Source organism: Danio rerio, chromosome 6 (assembly GCF_049306965.1).
Source record: "Danio rerio strain Tuebingen ecotype United States chromosome 6, GRCz12tu, whole genome shotgun sequence".
Lineage (NCBI taxonomy): Eukaryota > Metazoa > Chordata > Actinopteri > Cypriniformes > Danionidae > Danio > Danio rerio.
The window spans coordinates 15810647-15819986 of record NC_133181.1 but is presented as its reverse complement, the minus strand read 5'-3'; the positions used below and the strand labels follow the sequence as shown (position 1 = coordinate 15819986).

At 31.8% G+C, this 9340-nt stretch overlaps 1 long non-coding RNA gene across 2 annotated transcripts; it reads left to right on the top strand.

Annotated features, from left to right (window-relative positions):
• Window positions 1-3233: 3233 nt before the first annotated feature.
• On the top strand, window positions 3234-6358 carry LOC141386205 (uncharacterized). Of its 2 annotated transcripts, none has more exons than XR_012407716.1 (7): window positions 3234-3289; window positions 4001-4102; window positions 4932-5015; window positions 5148-5409; window positions 5575-5768; window positions 5838-5990; window positions 6185-6358. It is a non-coding gene; the product is annotated as an uncharacterized lncRNA (long non-coding RNA). The 2 variants fall into 2 exon arrangements; XR_012407715.1 differs by having other exon boundaries at window positions 3941-4102; window positions 6185-6356.
• The last annotated feature ends 2982 nt before the right edge of the window (window positions 6359-9340 follow it).

Below are 9340 nucleotides of genomic sequence, written 5' to 3'. Positions count from 1 at the left end.
AGTATAAATGAGTACACCCCTCACAGATCTCTCTTTTAAATTATCGGTAACACTTTATAATAACTACACACTATGAACCATTTATGAAGCATTAACAAATAGTGTTATACATTAATAAATGTTAGTAAGCAGTTTATGCAGCTACAAATGCTGTATTTTTTACTTAAAAGCACATGTATAATGTGCTTAATAATTGTGTTTTCATGCGTTGTTAATGATTTATTTTTCATTACTAAATTAAGTATTTCGTTATTACAAACCAGTTGTTTAAGCATAGTTGGTTGTTTTTAAGATCATTCAGAATGAGTTAATAAACAATTAAAATTAACATTTATAATTTTTATTATTCAGTCATACTAATAATTAATTTGTATGTTAATAAAGGTTTTATTAACTCACATTCATCCACTTTTGTGACCTAATCTAAAGTGAGGGTTATTTATGCTTTATAAATCCCTTATTAATGACAAATAAAGGTCAGTTAAATTCTAAATAGGAAAAAAAGAACATAAACGAGATTATTAATTCATATTTATTTGAAGATACACAAATTAAACTGTACTCCGAATGAAAAATAAATCTTTGCAACCGTTTTTTAAATAAAATTAATGTACAGTTTAAACATTGCATCTTATTATATTGTTAAGTTATTATATTGCTGTTGTTTTATCTAATTGTATGTTGTATTTTGACACACCTGTTATTCAGCAATGCATAAACTTTACAATAGTTTTACTTTTTAGATAAGATTGCAAAGCTTGTTGTTCATTTGATACCAAGCTTTTAATTGTCATTTGGGATTTATGAAGCATACATAGGCCTCACTTTAGATTAGATCACATAACTGCAAGAAATTGAGTTAATAAAGCATTTATTATCATACATAGTAACCATTACTATATGCCTGAATAATAATAATTAAAAACGTTGAATTCAATAGTTTATGAATCATTTGCTAACTCATTCTGAATTATCTTAAAAACCATCAACTACTCTTAAATACAAATAGTTTGTAAATAATGCAATACTTAATTAGTAATTAAAAATAAATAATTAACAAAGTATAAAAGTACAATTATTAAGCACATTATACATGTGGTTGTAGGTCAAGAATACAGTATTTGTAGCTGCAGTTATAAACTGCTTACTAACGCTTATTAATGTAGAGTTAATGCTAAACAAATAATTAATTGACTAGATGTTAAGGCTTAGCAATTGATACATAGTGGGTAGTTGTTATAAAGTGTTACCAAATTAGCTTCAACAGGATGCTCCACAATATTATATTTATGAAAATAAATAAAAAAACAGGCGACGCGGTGGCACAGTAGGTAGTGCTGTCACCTCACAGCAAGAAGGTCGCTGGTTTGAGCCTCGGCTGGGCCAGTTGGTGTTTCTGTGTGGAGTTGGCATGTTCTCCCTGCATTTGCATGGGTATCCTCCTGGTGCCCTGGTTTCCCCCACAGTCCAAAAACATGTGGTAGCCTACAGGTGAATTGGGCAGGCTAAATTGTCTGTAGTGTATGAGTGTGAATGTGTGTGTATAGATGTTTTCCAGTGATGGGTTGCAGCTGGAAGGGTATCCGCTGCCTAAAACATGTGCTGGATAAGTTGGCAGTTCATTCCGCTGTGGCAACCAGGGATTAATAAAGGGACCAAGCCGAAAAGAAAATTAATTAATGAATGATTAATCTAAACAACAACAGCAACTTAGAAATCAATCAAGATAAACATAAAGAATATATAGTTGAAGTGAGAATTATTAACCTCCCTGAATTATTAGTCCCGCTGTATATTTTTTCCCTAATTTCTGTTAAATGGAGAGATTTTTCTGCACATTACTAAACATATAAATTTTAATTTAGACTTACTTTATCTTTGCCATGATGTTATTAAACACTATTTTACTAGATATTTTTCAAGACACTTCTATACAGTTAGAAGTGACATTTAAAGGCTTAACTAGATTAATTATGTTAAATAGTCAGGATAGGTTGATTAGGCAAGTTATTGTATGAGGATGGTTTGTTCTGTAGACTATAGAAACACATATATAGCTTAAAGGGGCTGATAATTTTGAAATTAAAATATTTTTAAAAATAAAAACTGCTTTTATTCTAGCCTAAATAAATCAAAAAAGACCTTTTCTAGAATAAAAAATATCAGACATACTGTAACAATTTCCATGCTCTGTTAAGCATAATTTGGAAAATATTTAAAACAAGAAAAACATTCAAAGGGAGGCTAAGAATGCTGACTTCAACTGTAAAAGTAGTTTTAATTCTGTTGTTTGTATTTTTTCTTGAAATACTATCTTTCCATTCCTAATGATCTCTCTTATTAACTCTTCACTGTAAAAAATCCAACTTGACAAATGTTGAAATTGCTTGATTTTTTTTGTTGGTTCAGCAAAAATCTGTAAAAAAGTCTGTACAACTACATTTAACACATTCAATCAACTTAAACAAAGATTTTATTCATTAAGTTAAAAAGATGAGTTTTGTGAGCAACACTTTGCTAGTTCATTCAAAAAAGCATCTGCCAACTTGTTTTTTTGTGTTAAGTCAATCTCTGACTTTTTTAATGCAATGAATATACAAGTAGCATAACCTTTTGTTGATTGAAAAGGTTTCAAACATGTTAAATATTCTAAAAAAATTATCAATGGCAGTATAGAACCTTTTCCCAGAGATGGGTTGGGGCTGGAAGGGCATCCGCTGCGTAAAAACCTGCTGGATAAGTTGGCGGTTCATTCCGCTGTGGCGACCCCAGATTAATAAAGGGACTAAGCCAACAAGAAAATGAATGAATGAGTATAGAACCTTTCATGGTTTGTAGTAAAAAGTAAATGCTGAGTAAAAATGCTATTATTATTATTATTATTATTATTAATACAATAATAAATATCGTTATTCTTCACATTGTTATTAAAAACAACAAAAAACACTACAATACTTATAGTAACTTTATTTGAAACTTTTCATTTGCAATTTAACTTTATTTGGTGCACATTTGCAGAAATAAGCTTGCACGCACATTATCATCTCGTGTTTATTCATTACCCTTTAAAAAAAGAAAGGCATACTTTGATATTCCAATATTTAAAAATAAACCACGCACTCAAAATTATGTTTCTCAAAGGACGATATAGCATCATTCTGTCTTGAGCTAAACCACGCCCTCGTTACGATGGTTGCGCTTACGTAACGTCAACGTCTCAGGCGGGAGAAACTGGAAGCATTGTACTTCGGTGGGGAAAGAGGCAAGCCGTGGAAGAGCAATCTTAATAGTAAGTGTGCAAAGATTGTAGTTCTTTGTGTAAGACACTTCATCTAAATTTGTCCTCCTAAATGTTCATCATATACGCGCAAAAATGTGTGCAGATGCGGCGCTTAGTGATTATTCACATAATCTCTCTTTGTTATGTGATAAGAGTGAATGAATATTTGTGTTGCCGTAAATCATATCCATGCCCCGGGTAGCAGGAAGTAATCGGCCCGAGCTCGGCTGCCCTTCGGCGCCTCCGGCTCCGACTCGGCATCAACGAGTGTTATACGGGCGGAGTGTGGCCCGCAGCTCGCTCGCGCACATGCGTTTGTGATGCAGCTGTAAACACTGGCCAGATTCCTGTTAACCCTATCTGGCCCGAGTCTGTCTCGGCTCGTATAAGGACTCGGCTTGTGTAACTGATGACAACCGATTAAATTCTTATTTTATCTAGTAATTTGTTAGCTCCACGTTTAATGATAATTTGAGAAAATATATATGGTACAACAGCAACAAAATAATAAAAACATTTAGTGTGGATGGTCGCAATGTTTAGATGCAAACAAAACAATATTATTTATAAATGGATTATATATATCATCTAGGGAAAACAGTGTAAAATGCGCTTATTTTCGAGATAGCACGCTTCCATGCAGACTGTTTTTTTAAGCAGAAGTTTGGTTTCATAAGAAACACATGCGTGAGTCAACTCTTGGTCCAAACTCCAATCCAGACGGTGGCGGTAATGTTCCAAAAGCTGGTTGCCAACCGCTATGATGATCACAAGAAGAAAAAGAAGTTTGGCGTTTCAAAACAGTGGATTCCGGTCAGAAAGGTAAGGTTTTTGCTGCTTGTATACTGTATACTTTGCGAATTTAATGCTTAAAACATTTTCACAGTGTTAGGTTATTGTTAAGTTATTGTTTAACTTGTTTATGCAGTGCATCAGTGATCGTTTACTGTTCTCTTTAAATTATCATTCTATTATTAAGAGAAATATATTAGTATGTGCTTTAATTTATATGTGTTAGCCTATGTGAATCAATTATATCTTATGTTCAAGTTGTAGTTTGCGCATGTAAAACTAAATTTCTTAAAGCAGATTTTGATGGGTTTTATTTTTTGGTTATTGACAGTTATACTTTCTGATTTAAATGAATGGGTATAAATGAATATTTTTTTGGTTAAGTCTTACTGTTCTTGTTTAACAAAGGTTAGTGAGGTCATTTTGTAGCACATCACAGAGACCAATAGCACATTCTTATGAACATGTGAATAGGCATGTTATAGTTGGGTGATTAAAGTCCATTATAAGCTGTAAACTGCTGATACATTTTCAACATAGATTGAGCTTTTCAGACTTTACATTACTAATTGCTTCACAAACAGCTGAAATGGTTTATTGTTATTGGCTATCATCATCATCAAACATTTTCCACAATGGTAGGTTAATCTTCATGGGTACAGAATAATGCATGTGCTTGGCCATCTTACAAATCTATGTCTAAGATTCATAAGGCTGTCACTCTGCATGAATCTCTGAATAAATCCTGTGTGCTGATTATTTACACCATAGGTATTATAGCCATTAATTAACTTTGATAGTATTTCAGGATTTTAACTTTTTGGGGGGAGGTTAACAACAATGTGATGTTTTATTATAGACACACATGAGGAAGCTCGACTCAGCTTGGCTTGCAGACAGATGAGGACGGTGATTGCCCGTCATACACCTAAAGAAAGAACAGGTTTGTTTGCAATTATTTTAAACACATACTGTCAACATTATGTCATTGATCTATTACACTGCCATTGTCATTGATCTAGTGTCCTGCACTATACTAAAATAATGTTTTGTTTTGTAAATGTATCTGATCAAGGGGCATTAAAGACACAACTATAGTGAACGTGATGAAGAAAAATTATTTGGAACAAAGAGGCTGGAGAAAAAACTGATATGAAGATTTCAGAAATTGATGCAGCACCGCAAGTACCATCACCACCAATGACTATGGCAGGATCCTTAAGAACACCATCAAGATGCACAGATGCTGTACATTCCAGTACACCTATGAACATTTACAGTCCTTGTTCAAGTGCAGTCGGAGATCAAGACAACTTATTGCAACTCGTCATGTCTTTGTAAGAATTCAAGACATCACTAAATTTGTAATGGCTTAATGCAGCTAGAAAGTAAAGATCAACTAGAGAATATCAGCAGTGTCTAACCCACTGTTGTATTTACACAAGTTGCATGAGAATAAGCAACAGGTTGATTTATACTAATTTGTTATTTTTCTTTTTTAGCACGACTGAAAAAAAGTTTTAAAATCATGTGACGTCATAAAGCAGCAACTGTGCCTGATTCTCACAAATCAGCAAAACCAAAACAGACGTGATGAAATTCCAGATGTAAACACATTTGACCTTTCTTTGTCCAATTTGATTTGGAAAAACTTGAAAATCAACTAAACGAGCAGCCCGAACAAATGAAGAAACTGGTAAGTTTCTTGCTTATTTCTAAGTGTTTTATGTTTATTTATTTATTTATGTGTTTTTTTGCTTCGTAGGTAGCCTACTTTGGAATCATTGGTGTTTTCCACTAAGCAGTTTGGTGTGTCCCGGGAAAGCTTTTGGCTCACTTTTTGGCTGAACAAATTAACTGGAGCAGGGCAAACCAAAATGTGGCCTTTCATGCACTCTCCCTTACGACTGTCTAGTCAGTAAGTTGGTTTTAAATATACATTTCAGTACAATTAGGGGCAGTTCCATCTGTGTATTTCTTTGAATCATTAATCAAAGGAACAAAACATCTATATATAGTCCCATTTAGGTTGTACTTATATGAGAGCAAGCATCTTTCTTTTTTCATTTGTACTTTTTCACTACTAATTGTTTGTTTATCTTTTAATCACAGATGTAGTGAGGAGAAATGTCCATACCACATCACTGATAAAGAAGTGGAAAAATGCATTACAAGGTGGCTACAACGTGCTCCTGACAGGGCTGGAGGAAGGAGGGAAGAAGAGAAAGCTAATGTGTCAAATGTCTACATCAATAATTTATTTTTTAAACAACATTTTAAGTGTATTAAGATGTTCCCTGATACTTGGGTAATTTGTTTCTTTTATTTGCAATTTATATATATATATATATATATATATATATATATATATATATATATATATATATATAAAATGACAATATGCTAAATTCTGAAAAAGCATCTTAATACATTTTTAATTAACATAATATAATAAAAATATTAATAACAAATTGCACAAGACATATAAAGATATACAAGTCAAATTATATATATATATATATATATATATATATATATATATATATATATATATATATATATATTTATATATATATATATATTTATATATATTTATATATATATATATTTATATATATATATATATATATATATATATATATATATATATATATATATATATATATAATCATCTCACTCATTTAAATGTATTATTATGTTTTATTTATTACATTTATTAAAAATGTTTCTTAAGAATTCTGCAGTTCTTTTTACATTTTTGACTTGTATATTTTACATATTGTCATGGGTATTTGTAAGATGTTTCTTGCTATATCTTAAATTGGTTTCTATATTCAGGTTTATATAAAATTAAGCTGTTTTAAGATGTGTCATGTACAATTTTTTAATTCAAGTCTATTGGGAAAACAGGGTTGTTTTAAAAACTTCTGTGTATGTGTGCAATTTTAGATTTTGTCTTTAAATCTTCCTGTGTGTCTTTATTGTGTAGTTTTATTATTACTTGTGCACTACAAAATATTTTATTCAAGTTTAGTATTATTTGTTTATTGCAATCAATAAATGTTTATTATTATTTATTTTGTCCTTTGTTTGATAATTTTTGTTATTGGATATGTATGCTGTTTGCATTTTATTCAAAGGTTGAACGCAGTGCCTACACTTTGCCTTTACATTATAGCCTGCGTTTGCTGATATATAAATGCAAATGGTTGTAATACCATGTATCAAGTACCAATATAATACCAAAAGGTTTTATATCAAGGTATATTGAGTTGCGCCAGCTCCGGGCTGCAGCGCACATTACTCACGGGCCGATTCTGGCTCGGATGCGGCAGCGAATCTAGCTGGAACTGGCCCAAGTGTATTTTACTATCTAGGGTGGCTCTTAAAGTGACAGCGCGTATATTCCAACTGCTTATTATTATATTAAGCAAACAAAATCAAATCAAAACCAAAATAATAGTAATAAATCGTTCATTTTGAACTGAAGGTGTATACAGTGGAACACTTATTACTAAAGTAAGATCCTTTACTGGCAGTTTTAATATCATATTTATCCATGACCAGCCAAGGTACCAGCACAAAACATGTAATTATGCAAGTATAGATTTTGAAATGAATTACAACAAATACTAAGATTTATATCTCAAGGCAACTAGTAATTCAGATTGATTGCTCTAATTGCCCTGCTGAAAAAAAACAAAAAAAAAAAACAGCATATGCTGGGAAGGTATATCTTTTGATGCTGGTATGCTGGTCTTGCTTGTTTTAATGCTGGTTTTGCTGGTCTTAATGTTGGTTTTGCTGGTCTCAATGCTGGTCCTAATGCTGGTTTCAATGTTGGTCTTGCTGGTCTCAATGCTGGTCAGGAGCAGCACTTAGACCAGCAAAACCAGCACTGAAACCAGCAAGACCAGCATTGAGACAAGCAAAACCAGCATTGAGACCAGCATCAAAACATACCTTACCAGCTTACGCTGTTTTTTCAGCAGGGTGTTGTGAATAATTTATGGGATATTCTAAGGTTATTAAAATTGATAGTGTTAGGTAGTCTCAGAGATGTGCTGTAATTGTTATATATTTAATATAATTGTGTTTCCTTTTCATGTCATTAATTTGACTTAGTGTTTGTGTTTTTTTTTTTTTTGTTTTTTTTTACATATACACTACCTCGTTTTTGTACTTTAGTGAAGAACCGCAAGAAAATGAATGTTTTGGTAAAATGTATGTCTTTTTTTGCCATGTGTGTTTACTCCGATAACATTTTATTTATTAGTACTAATTTCCAATTGTATTTTTTTGGTTCATTTAACTTCTGTAGTTTCAGACCATTCAGACAAGAAATGTTCAGTCAGCAGAACTTAAAAAAACAGAGCCATGTGTGTTTGCTCGGATAACATATAATTTCTTAGTACTAATTTCCTTTTGTATTTTCTTGTTCTCTCAACTTCTGTCATTTTTGGCCATCCAGACAAGAAATGTTCAGTTAACACAACTTTTGCTCTGGTAACATATAATTTCTTAGTACTAATTTCCTTTTGTATTTTCTTGTTCACTCAACTTCTGTCATTTCAGGCCATCCAGACAAGAAATGTTCAGTTAACACAACTTTTGCTCTGGTAACATATAATTTCTTAGTACTAATTTCCTTTTGTATTTTCTTGTTCACTCAACTTCTGTCATTTCAGTCCTGCAGACAAGAAATGTTCAGTTTGCACAACTTAAAAATATTTGTTGTGCTGCAGGTGCAGGTTTCCAGAAAACTACTAATGTTAAGTTGACTCAACTAGACATTTTTTGTTTCACTGACAAATTATTTTCAGTCAGTGTAGCTGATGTTTTCAAAAGTTGAGTAAACAAGAAAAAACAGAAGGAAATTAGTACTAAGATTTTTTTTGTTGAACTGGCTTAAAATTTTTTACAGTGTTATTATAAAGGTCACTCTTAGTTTAATGGATATAATGGTATAATATATATGTTTTAAATCCTGTAAAAAGTCTATAATTGTTGAGAAATTAATACAAATATTCATTTTCAAAAAGACGGTGTACTCATTTATGCTAAACACAGTATGCAGTTGACTTCACACTTTTTGTCAATGCATCATTCCAGCTCTAATTGACTTTCAGGGTATATTGATGGATGAAAATGCAACAGACTAATAAAAGATAAAGATACACTGTAAAAAAGTGATTTGTTGACTTAAAAAGCTGAGTAAATCTGCAGCCTTAAAATTATTAAGTAAATGAATGATCTGCATAAATACAA